The sequence below is a fragment of the Phoca vitulina genome, unplaced genomic scaffold (genome assembly GCF_004348235.1).
Source record: "Phoca vitulina isolate PV1807 unplaced genomic scaffold, GSC_HSeal_1.0 scaffold1, whole genome shotgun sequence".
Lineage (NCBI taxonomy): Eukaryota > Metazoa > Chordata > Mammalia > Carnivora > Phocidae > Phoca > Phoca vitulina.
In genome coordinates, this window is record NW_022589704.1 from 57,277,871 (window position 1) to 57,290,541 (window position 12,671).

Consider the following 12,671-nt stretch of genomic DNA (forward strand, 5'->3'; position numbering starts at 1 on the left):
GTATGCCAATGTTCACAGAGCATTAAATCACAATCCCAAAAGGTGAAAACAGCTCAAGTGTCCAGCAGTGGAAAAGCAGTATATACATACAATGGAATATTATTCAGCCTTAAAGAGGAATTCTGATGTATGTTACAATATGGATCAACCTTGAAAACATACTTGGTGAAATAAGCTAGACACAAAAGGACAAATCTTGTGATTCCACTTATATGAGGTACCCAGAAGAGACAAATTCATAGAGAAAGTAGAATAGAGATTGCCAGGGTTTAGCGGGAGGGGTGAGTTATTGCTCAATGGGTAGAATTTCAGATTGGGAGGATGGCAAAGTTCTGGAATGGACAGTGGTGATGGTTGTACAACATTGTGAATGTACTTAATGCCACTGAATTGTACACTTAAAAATGGTCACGATGTTAAATTTTATGCATTTTACCACAATTAAAATAAAGAATGAAAACAATGGTAAAACTGTAACTGTCATGTTATATATATTTTACCACAATGAGATGTACAAAAAAGAATCTGCTACTTGCCTAATCTGGCCTAGTCTCCCAGGACTGACTGTTGATTCAGAGAAGGACCTGAAAAGTCACTTCCATTCTCAGGAAATAAGAGGCTTACAGAAGTAACCTCCCTCAGGTCACAGAGCGATTTGGTGACACACCAGACCTCACTCCGCTCTTGTGCTATGTCCGTCACACCAAATAACCCCTCTCCCCGCAAAGCAAGGCCCTCGGGCACATTCCCTCCTGGCCAGGAGAGCCAGCCTGAGTGGATACCACAGTGCTACGGCGTGTAGTTCCATCAGCCCCTAAATATCTATCCCATCAGTCTGTCACCACATCAAAGGCTTTCATCTTTGGACTCTCCTCCCTTAGTTTGGGCTGGTCTCCAGAAGACCACTGACGCAATGGGAGGGGAGGCAGGGGGTGCTGGGATCTGTCTCCCCCCAGGGAGGCCTTTGCTGAGGTTCCGGCCTGCCTGTGCCGTGTAGCTCTGTGGATGAGCGTGTCTGCATAGCAGGAGGACTTCCTGGGAAGTAAGGAGCATCCTGCAACTGGGACACAGGCAGGTACGTGCATTTACAGACTGAAACCAGAAGCAGGAACTGTTCAGAGCTCAGCTCTCTAAGTCTTCTCTTTTTCTACCCTTGGTTGTCAGAACTGGGAGTTTTTTTTTTTAATCAGAAATTATATTAACATTTAAACAAATCAGATGGGGTCATCAGGGAGAGATTTTGAGGCTGGGTGGGAGGTAGCAGTGTTGGCCCCCGTCACTAGGGACCACAGTGCTGCTGTATTCCTCCTGGGGGGTAGAGGGTCAGGCAGAGGGGCTCAGGCAGCGGCCTCCTTGCCCGCTGCCCAACTGATTTCACCCCACTCTAAGAACCGGGTCCTGTCTTCAAGCCTGAGTTCCCCGCTCCTGGTTCTCAAACCACCATGTTCAAGGTCATCTCTCCCATAGCTGCTGCTTGAGTTCTACCCCACATTGGTTCTTGAGCCACCGTAGCCGCTTGAGGTCTCTCCCACCACACCCTCCCTCTGCCTCTACCCAAATCCCCCAAGCCCTACCCCGCAACGCCTTTGGGTTTTCCAAGTAAGCCTCCTTGCTACTGGTTAAGGGCTTTCCCCAATACCACCCATGTTCCAATCACTGCTGCCCGAGGTTTTGTTCCTACAGCCCGAGTTCTCCAACTCTTCCCCCCCAAATCACCCCATGCTGCCACCCACCACTGCCTGGGTTTACCAGTTACCCCAGCCATGGTCTCTTCTGCACCTCTGCCTGGGTCCGACCTCTGCCAGTGCCTTAATTTATTCCCACCGCCCCTGCCTGGGTCTGTCCTGACTGCAGCCCAAGGGGGGTCTCAACACTCTCCCTCACAGCTCTTCTCCCCTTTGCTGCCTGCTGATTCAGCCTCACCCCCAAGCCGGGCTGCTCGGTCTTTCCCCTGACTCATGCCCTTGTCCTCACTGTCCCCATCACCACCGCCGCTGCAGGAGCCAGGCTGTCGTCCTCATCCTTGGGCTCTGGGGCTCCACGTGTGCAGAGGAGGTAAGCAGGGATGGGGTGGGGCTGGAGCCCGGGGATGCCTGGTGGGGTGCAGCCACAGAGAGGGGTCAGCAGGGTCCGAGCCTGCCCCCCGGGAGAAACTCTAGCAAGTCAGCTGGGTGGGCCTCCACTGCCAAGTGCAGGCTGCCTGTGGGCTCCGGTCTGTTGAGGTCAGCTTGGGCCTCCTAGAGGAGCCAGACCAGGTCTGCCTCTTCGAGGATGGCAGCCACATGGAGTGGGCCGTGGTCCTTGTCATTTTCAGCCTGCAACTGTAGCTTCCGGTCCTCCTCACTTTCCTCCAACTTCTCTAAGCTGGTTCTTGGGTCGATGTTGGGGATGTGTTTTGGGCCCTGAGCTAGGTAGGGGTCAGGGGTTCCTTGGGGCAGCCAGTGGGGCCTGGAGCCATGCCTGCAGCAGGCCAGGAGCAACAACCCAGTGTGGACCACTCCACAGGCTGGCTGCTAGCTGCCGGGGTGTCTGGCCCAGCTCGTTCTGTGGGCCCAGGTCCTCAGTGCCAGCCACAAAGCCTAGCAGCAGATCCAGGAAGGGCTCGTGCTGATGAATCACTTCCAAGTGTAGTGCCGGGGCCCCATCTTCAGGGGTGGTAGCTGAAGATGAGGGGTGCCCACAACAGCCCCGGCCCGCCTCTGCCCAGTGCTGGTCCTCCCAGGGTCACTGGGTCTGGACCCCGTGAGCCCAGGTCACTGTCACGCCATTCATGCACACCCACAGCCTCTGCAAGCCGGTGCCCTGGCCGTGAACCCCCCAACCGCAGCCCCTAAGTCTTCTTTTGCATTGGTGGTCTCTGGGAGGAGGGGGCCTAGAGAAGTGGGACACTGTCTCAGTGTCCCAAGGCTGCATAACCAAGTGCCACAAGCTGGGTGGCTTAGAACAACAGAAATTCATTCTCTCCCAGCCCTGGAGGCCTGCTGTGGACTGAACTGCATCCCCCCAAAATTTGTACAGTGAAGCCCTACCTCCCCCGCCGCCCCCACCTCCATGTGATGGTATTTGAAGATAGGGCTTTGGGAGATTTAGGCTTAGATCTGAGGTCGTAAGAGCAGGATCCTCACAATGGGATTAGTGCTTTTGAAGAAGAAACACACTCTCTCTCCCGCTTGCTGCCCTGTGAGGGCCCCAGAGTGAAGGCGGCTGTCCGCAAGTCAGGAAGAGGGCCCTCACCAAAGCCCACCCACGCTGGCATCCTGACCTCGGATTTCCAGCCTCCAGGACTGTGGGAAAATACATTTCTGTCGGTTAAGCCACCCACTCTGTGGTATCTGGTTATGGCAGCATGAGCTAAGACAAGGCCAGACGTCCAAAATCACGGTGGTAACAGGCTGATTCCTTCTGGAGGCTCTGAGGGGGAATCAGTCCCATGCCTCACTTGTAGATTCTGGTGGCTACTGGCAGCCCTTGGTGTCAATTGGTTTGTGGCAGCAGGACTCCACCCTCTGCCTCCATCTTCATGTGCCTTCTTTTTGGTGTCTTCTCCTTCTCTGTCCTTTAGAAGAACATTGTCATTGGCTTTAGGGCCTACCCTAAATCCAGGATGATCTCATCATAAGATCCTTAACTTAGTTACAACTGCAAAGACCCTATTTCCAAATAATGTCACATTCACAGGGACCAGGGGTTAGGACTGAGACACGTCTTTTGGGGCCACTAGTCAACTATAAGCACTAAGCAGGAAGGAGGGTGGGAGAGAGTGGCTGTGGGAGGATGGGAAATCCTTCTAGGAAACGCCAGAGGGGGCCAAGTGTGGAGAGGGCATGCCGAGCTAGACTCCTGCAACCTCCCAAAATAGACTCAGCACTTCACCCCTGCACCCCCAACCCACCCCCACTCCCCTCCCCCAACCAGGAGAGAATCGATAAGCAGCTGAGCCAATGCAGGGTGCTCTGTGGCCTGCTGGCCCTACGCTGGGCATTTCAAATGCCCAGGAGAGAGTGGAGTCTGTAACCTCCAGCCCCCTCCACCCCAAAGCTTGAAGCTGACAGCACCCAGAGGAGCTTTGCAAACAGACAGGAAGCACCGGGAGGAGGGTCTGCCAAAGCCCTTGGTCAATCAACGAATGAGGCGAGGTCCTCCCCTCAATCAGCCTACAGGGCTTGGAGCACCAGGAGTACCCCGGCCAGGGGAGGCCTGGTAGGAAGGCCTCCTTCCAAAGCCCACAGCAGCCGCGTCAGCAAGAGGCCCCCTAGTGGCAGGTCAGTGGTGAAGAGAGGCCACCGCGGGCTTCAGTAACAATCCTTTACGTTGGCCTGAAGCTTTACAGCTCACAAAACGCTCTCCCCTCTTCCACCCCCTTCAATCCTCACTGTACCCCGTGAGGTGGAGGTTGCACTCAAGTTGTTCCCTCTGGACACGAGTGACAGCTGAGGATTAGAGAGGAAAGTGGCGGAAGTGTCTCAGCGAATACAAAGCAGAGCTGCTACCTGCAGTGTGGTATTCTGGATTGGAGTCTGGGACAGGAAAAGGACCTTGGTGGAAATGAGGTGAAACCTGAATAAAGTCTATCATTTAGTTAGTTAGTATTGTACCAATCTTAACTGCTTAGTTTTGACAAATATACCATGGCTATGTGAACACTGAAGGATGCTGGGTGAAGGGCATTTGGGAACTCTCAGTTCTATTGCTACGGCCTGAATGTTTGTGTCCCTCCAAAACTCAAGTTGAAAACTTGTGGTCAATGTGATGGTATAAGGAGGTAGGGCCTTTGGGAGGTGACTGGTCATGAGGGTGGAGCTCTCATGAATGACATGAATGACCTTGTTAAAGAGGCCCCCGGGAGCTAGTTCACCTCCTGCACCATGTGAGAACAGAGCAGGAAGGCTGCAGTCTGCAACTCTAGAAAGGGTCCTCACCGGAACCTAGCGATGTCATGTCAGCACCCTGATCTTGGGCTTTCTGCCTCCAGAACTGTGAGAAATAAGTTTCTGTTGTTTATAAGCCACCCAGTCTCCCAGTCTGTGGTATTTTGTTATAGCAGTTTGAACAGACTAAGACAACTATATTTGCAACTTTTCTGTAAATCTAAAGTTGTTCCAAAATAAAAATTTTATTAAAAAGCAAAGCTGGGAAGGGAGTGGAATAAAAAGAAAAAACCAGAAATGGTACTTGACTTTTTTCAACTCAAGTTCAGGAACCTTTCCACAATCTTCTATAGTGGCTGTTGACAAGGACATGAAGAAATTGAAACCCTTGTGTGTTGTTATTGATAATGTAAAATGGTGTAGCTGTTATGGAAAACAGTTTGGTATTTCCCCAAAAAGCTAAACAGAATTACCATATGACCCAGCAATTACACTTGTAGGTATAGGCCCAAAGGAATTTCAAGCAGGGACTTGAACAGATACTGGTACACCAATGTCCACAGCAGCATTATTCACAATTGCCAAAAAGTAGAAACAACCCATGTACCCATCAATGAACGAATAGATAATCAAAATGTGGTACATACACACAGTGGAATATTACTCAGCCTTGAAAAGGAATGAAATTCTGACACATGCTACAACATACATGAACCTTGAAAACATGACGCTAAGTGAAATGAGCCAGATGCAAATGAACAAGTATTGTGGGATTCCATTTATTTTTTTTTTAAGATTTTTATTTATTTGAGAGAGAGAGAGAGCACGTGACAGGAGGAGCAGAGGCAGAGGGACAAGCAGGCTCCATGCTGAGCGTGGAGCCTGACTTGGGGCTCAATCTCATGACCCTGAGATCATGACCTGGGTCGAAATCAAATCTCCAGGGCAAAGGCTATGTGTCCTAAAATGTGGTGTCTCCTCCCCCAAGCCCAGGAGAGGGTTGAGAACAAATATTTATTGAATTGAATTTTTCTTTATAACATTTTTTATTGAGATATAATTCATTTACCATAAAACTCACTATTTGAGAGTGTATAATTCAGTGGTTTTTAGTATATTCCTGAGGCTGTGCGACCATCAATTCCAGGTGTACAATTCTAGAACATTTGTCAACCCATCTCTGATACACTGCTTTAAAGTTTTATTTGGCTTTTAATGAGTCAAAGTATATTTTGACTATATCTCACTAAATATGATTATTTTACTTTATAATTACTAATAGTATTTACTATGTACCAGGCACTGTTTTGAGGACTTTATAAATAATAAATCCAGCGTGGTAAGTTTTCAGCAGCGGCATCATACTACATTACTCATGAAGAAGCTGAGACATAGAAAGGACAGGAATCCTGCCCAAGATGACAGAGCTAGACGCAGCCAAGCTGCAATTTGAACCCAAGACGCCTGAGTCCATGTTCTTCACCATGCCTGCTACCTCTTGACTAGAGCATTAAGATTTAACAACCAACCAACCAAAAATAAGCAACAAATACAATTTTTAGGTATTAAGACCCCATTTCTTCCTCCTTTTTAAATTTATCAGTCACCCTTGGCTGTGATTTTTTTCTAAACACAAATGAATTGCCCCCTGACCTTGGACTAGACTCTGTAGGGGACACAAAAATCAAGAAGGCCTGCTCCTGGGGTGCCTGGGTGGCTCAGTCGGTTGAGTGGCTGACTCTTGAGTTCAGCTCAGGTCATGGTCTCAGGATCGTGGGATCAAGTTCCATGCCGGGCTCCACACTTAGCACAAAGTCTGCTTGAGATTCTCTCCCTCTCCCTCTGCCCCTCCCCACCCCCTCTCTCTCTCAAATAAATCTTTTTTTTTTTTTTTAAGATTTTACTTATTTATTTGGGAGAGAGTGAACAAGCATGAATGGGGCGGGTTAGGAACAGAGGGAGAAGGAGAAGCAGATTCCCCACTAAGCAGAGAGCCAGAGGTGGGTCTCCATCCCAGGACCCAGAGATCAACCTGAGCCAAAATCTAGAGTGAGCAGCTCAACGGACTGAGCCACCCAGACAACCCTAGGTTCTGATTACTATATATACTGTGTGTTCTTATTCAAGATACACACCTGGATTTTGGCTATTTCATAGTTTATTGTTTGCAGCTCCTGGCAAAAGAAATTGCACATCCCAAGTTTGAAGGCCTGGACTCAGCCAAAATCTCAGCTAGACTTTGACCCTCATGAAAACTTGAGATTTGGAAATGGCTGTTACCTCAGATTTGTGGCCTCCGTATGAGGCCCCGAGGCATTTTTATAAGCAGAGCGTCCGATACTGGGAAACGTTCGTTGTATTTATTTAGGGCTCTGAAGACCACCCCCCAGCCTGGTGTGAGGTAAATACCTTTTTTGTTTTGTTTTAGATTTTATTTGACAAAGAGAGAGAGAGAGAGAGCATAAGCAGGGGGAGCAGCAGAGGGAGAGGGAGAAGCAGGCTCGCTGCTGAGCAGGGAGCCCAATGCACCAGGACCCTGGGATCATGACCAGAGCTGAAGACATGCTTAACCGACTGAGCCACCCAGTTGCCCCTAAGGTATCTGTTTATAATACATTTTAAATGTTGCCTTTTTTTCCTAGTAATCATGTAATTTAGGAGAAATACCTTTAGGAAAACAATGCACCACTGATAATAATCCTATCGTACAGTGATAGGATTTTTTGGTTGGTGGGCCATTCTGGGGGAGGATGGTTAAATGGCACGATATACTGCACTGTAATTTGAGAAGAGAGGGGCAAACCTAGAGCAATACCATTTTAGTTAAATAAACTAGGCAGCAGCTCCCTCTTGTGCTGAAAGGTAAGTATCACAGCCACTGATTTAAGAGGGAAAAGCATCCCTTAATACACATAAAACTTGCTTAAACTAAGAGCTGCTCCCAAATATTTTAAGTCTAAGAAAAGCACAGTGCTTAGTAACTCATTTTAACCAGAACACCCACTGCCAATAAGATTCAATTAATTCTTCAGACATTTACCGAGCACTTACTGCGTAGCAGTTACTAGGGACGCTAGGCTGATCACACAGTTGCTGCTCCCAAATTGCTCACAAACGCTTGTCCACTGAGATGCCACCTTTCTCATAATGCTTTTTCTGCTTCCCTGTCAACTATGCCCCCTGTCTCCTCTGAACTTCCCCCTGGCACCCTAAGATTGGGTCTTCTCGTGCCTCTCCCCTCTTCTTCCGGTTATCAGGCAGCTTCTTGTCTCATCACCCTACTGGATTGGAACAGCTCTGAGGGCAGCAGACACATCTGATCCGCTCAGTTTTCCCACAGCCCCTCATTCTGCATTTGTCCAGTTGGTGTCCAAACACGTATTTGTTCAACTGAATCTAATTCAACCAAATCAGAAAGCAATAAAGCTCCACAGCTAATGAAAAGCAGGTTCCAACGGAGAACTGTATTTTGGCTGCTCTGTACACATAACTCTCAAAAATGGAGATGTAGTTATTGTTTGGTTGCTGCCAAAATGCAGGTTGAATTCCTCTAATCATTTTTCTGTGCTATAAGGATGCAAAGGGAAAATAAGACTTATTTTATCCTAGAATTTGTGATGTCAGCAAGGGTGCTCCATACCTTCCCGTCATCATGACAGGATGCTGGATTGCACAGGTGTTCCTTGTGGGCACCATGTCAGGTCCCTGAATGCCTGCTCTGGCCAAGCCACCTGGGGCGGACAATGTTCTAAAGCAGTGGTTCCCAGACTTTGGGATTTCACATAAAACATATTTTTAAAATCTTTTTTCAGGGACTGACATGCGGTTGCCAATATCGTATTTTACTGTAAATAGTTTTTTATTTTTTATTAATTTTTAATTTTATTTTTTAAAGATTTTATTTATTTCAGAGAGAGAGAGAGAAAGAGAGAGAGAGAGTACAGAGGAGAGGGAGAAGCAGACTCCCCGATGAGCAGGAAGCCCGACGCAGGGCTCGATCCCAGGACCCTGGGATCCTGACCTGAGACAAGGCCAATGCTTAACCCACTGAGCCACCCAGGCGCCCCTGTGAATAGTTTTTTAAATCATCATTTGAGATCTTCATTTTATGAAAAAAATTAATTTTAATGCCAAGAAGTAAAAAAGTCATAATCTCTGAAGAATTTTTTTTAAGATTTTAAAGTAATCTCTGTACCCAACGTGGGGCTCAAACTCACAACCCCAAGATCAAGCATCGCACACTCTACTGACTGAGCCAGCCAGGCCCAGAATTCTTTTTCTATTGACTACATTTAACTCTAGATCTGGACCACACCCTTGGATCAAGGAATTGGAGAAAGTGGAGTGTGCCCGAAGGCCCACACCTCACACCCATCCTCTGCCCCCCCTTTTCCTCTACTGGATTCCAGAGTTTCTTTTCATTTGCTAATTCTCTCACTGGGGGTTGCCTTGTATGTGAGAATGATCAAGAAATCGCCTCCTGGGGAACAGGAGCTAGAATGGAAACCCCAGGGCAAAGGTGGGCAGAAGATGGGTGTCAGGTATGCGCCCTTCTGTGCACCCCCTACTTTCTCACCACGTCCAAGTGTGTGGTCTGGTTGGCGGGCAGCAGGGGAGTTCGTGGGAGAGCCTTGTACAGGTGCAGGGGAGGACGGGGAAAGAGAGAGAAAGGAGTTGACCCCACTCTGGGGAGGGGCATTTCTCTCCTGACCATGAGGTAAACAGCACAGAGTAAGAGCTTGCAGCTGCCTCATGCTTTGCTTTCTCAAAAGCCTTTCAGATAGCTTCTCCCAGATCACCACCACACAGCCAAGCCGGCTGATTTCAGGAAGGGGCTGAAGTTGGCCTTCTCTCCTTCCCACTCCAGGACTCAGATTAGAGAAGGAAAGGTGCTCAGTGGCTGCTCTCAGACAGAGCCTAAGGGGATGCTTGCACACGCGTGTGTCTGTGTGTGTGTGTGTGTGTGTGTGTACAGGAGCTTAGCCCACATTGAAGGCCTGGGGGCAGCAGTAGGAAAGAAACCCATTGGGAAGTGCTAAAGAACCTTAAATAGCTTGCATCCCTCCCGGCACTCCTTCAATCACCCTACACACACCACCCTCTCCCCAAGAGAGACGTCCCTCTGTGAGGGTATCAGAGGGGCTGACGGCCCCACGCCCCACCAAGACTGAGAGGCCAGCCCTCCCAGGGCCCTGCTCCTGAAAAAAATGACAGCCTAGGTGCTCACATTAGTCATGGCTCTGCAGTGTCTGGGGAGAGCCCCGCCACAAAGGGCAGGTGTCCCTCTGACTCAGGACTAAGGCCTCGGAGCAGTTGCACCTCCTGAGTGGCCCACAGAAGCCCCTCCGCAGTGTCCATTCCTTCCCACAGCCTGAGGCTTTGCAAACATGTATGGCCTAGTGTGACCGTGGCTCATCTCCCTCCTTTTCTCACCATCTTTTCTCACACAACAGGAGAGAGAAAGCTCTTCAATCACGGTTGAGCTGGAAAAAACAGGTGAAGAAAAAGACCTGCTAGTCTTCTCTGAGCACTCCGGGTGAATAACTTGTGCTGAGAACGTCAGGTTCCAGATGGACAACAGCCAGACCTTGGTCTCAGGTACCAGCCACCATCCTCCCACCTTCATAGCATTGAAAATGCAACTCATCACCTTGACCCTTAGCTTTCCAATCTCCTCTTCATTCTCCGCCCCCCCCATAGGGATGGTTCTGTCATTAATCTCTTAAGCAAACCTCCAGGCCCTGAAATGGAGGGGGGTCCTCATTTGTTCCTCAGCAAGACCTCTTAGTCCCCTTTCCCTCCTATTTCCCCAGACCCCTCCATCCCTTCCACCACCTCCCTCCCCCTCATGCTGGTCCTCTTCCCCTTCTCCAAAGACCAGCCTCAAAATAGCACCAGGGACTAGTGGGGAGAAAAGCACCAGTGCAACAATTTCCAGGAAGTAAACCGTTGGTGGCCTGAGTTGTAACATTTTATCATTTAACTTCCTGTGATGCAGTGCTCTTAAACAAGAGTTGCCAGGTATATTAGAGAAACCGTATGTGCCGCTTTGTCCGGGACAGCGTGGGCGCGCTGGCGGTCCCAGTGGGATGACTAATGGCACTCAAGTGTTCAACCTCACAAACTTATAACGTCTCTTCCACTTTAATTTCAATTCCCATGACAGCCTTATGCAAGGAGATTTTATTATCTTCATTGTGCAGACAAAACAATTTTCAGAAGAAATAAGTAAGTAACCTAATTCCTAATAAGGAAGCGAGGAACCAGCAGCACCAGGATTCACGGGCAGGTCTGGCCAACTCAAAGCCCTTCTTGGCACAAAGCTCCCCTTTAAGAGGGAGGCTGTGGAGCTGGTACAAACGGAGGTCCCCAACTTCCATAGGGGCTCACCCCCTGACTCGTCATGGTCCCTTCAGGACTTGGAATCAAAATTGTGCACAAGCTTCTTCTCCAAGCAATGGATTCTGCCCACCCACCACTCAAATTTAGCTGAAAGAGATGAAGGATTTCCGCTAACCTCACAGGGAAAACCCAGCTGGGGTCTGGGAAGACTGTTCATACCTTAAAAGGACATGCTTCTCTAACCGGGTGATGGGGCTTACGGAGGGCACTTGCTGCGATGCGCACCAGGTGTCGTACGGAAGCGCTGAATCACTAAATTCTACACTTGAAACTGTTACACTGTATGTTAACTAACTGGAATTTAAATACAAATTTTTTAAAAAGGACATGCTTCCTGTGGTGACACAGAGGTACCAAGAGGAAGGGTGAGAGAGGGTGTTAGAGGCAACAATGAGACGGGGAGAACAGTTGTCTGTCCTTCAGTCCTAACATGGCAGTTTGGCTGCTCAAGAAAGAGGACAGGGAAGGGTCCGCCTCTGGCCATCATGCTTGTAACTACAGTATTCTTATTCACACGGCACACCTAGAATATGCACTTGTTTGGTTTTTTTTTAAGATTTTATTTATTTATTTGACAGAGAGATAGAGAGCACAAGTAGGCAGAGCAGCAGGCAGAGGGAGAGGGAGAAGCAGGCTCCCCACTGAGCAGGGAGCCTGATGTGGGGCTCGATCCCAGGACCCTGGGATCATGACCCGAGCCGAAGGCAGCCGCTTAACCAGCTGAGCCACCCAGGCGCCCCTAGAATATGCACTTGTTATGTGGCAGGCAAAACACTAGACATTCCCTAAACTTGATGGCGAGCTAGACAGAGGTGGCTCTACCCTCCTGGACTTAGGGTCTACTGGGGAATCAGGTGAGTCACCTGGGGAGGGGGCAGACCAGTTTACTCACCTGGCCCAGCCTGCCTTCGCTCCCTTCTTTGCCTATAATGGCGTGCGTCCTGGCCTCCTCAGGACCGGAGTTCTAGCCCGGGGAGGTCCTGCAATGGCTGGGTGGGCAGCAAGAGGCAGAGAGCTCCCGCGGGGCAGGGACGCACTTGAGCCTGAAGTGTGGCCTCTGATCAGTACATGCCCACTGATCAAGCTGAAGTGTGCCTGGAGCACCAGCCTCAGCCTGGCCTCTTGCCGCACACCTCACTCTATGCTTCAGCATCCCCAAGAGCTGGGCACAGTCTTTGTGACAATTTTAACACATGGGAAACTGAGCCCTGGGTCACTGAAGTGACCGTCTACGTGGCACAGGCAGACCTTGCTCCAGGTGTGGGAGCTGGGATGTGAACCTGGCGGTCTGGCTCTCGCTGAACCCAGGCCCAGGAGGGAGGCTCTGTGAGGGGCCAAGGCGGCACGCTCCTGGGGCTGGAGAGCAGAGACAGCAAACACTGAAGGGTATTTACCATGGGT

At 49.4% G+C, this 12,671-nt stretch overlaps 1 pseudogene; it reads right to left on the reverse strand.

The window, feature by feature from the left end:
* Positions 1-1,613: 1,613 nt before the first annotated feature.
* On the reverse strand, positions 1,614-10,566 carry LOC116646309 (annotated as a pseudogene).
* Positions 10,567-12,671: the final 2,105 nt, after the last annotated feature.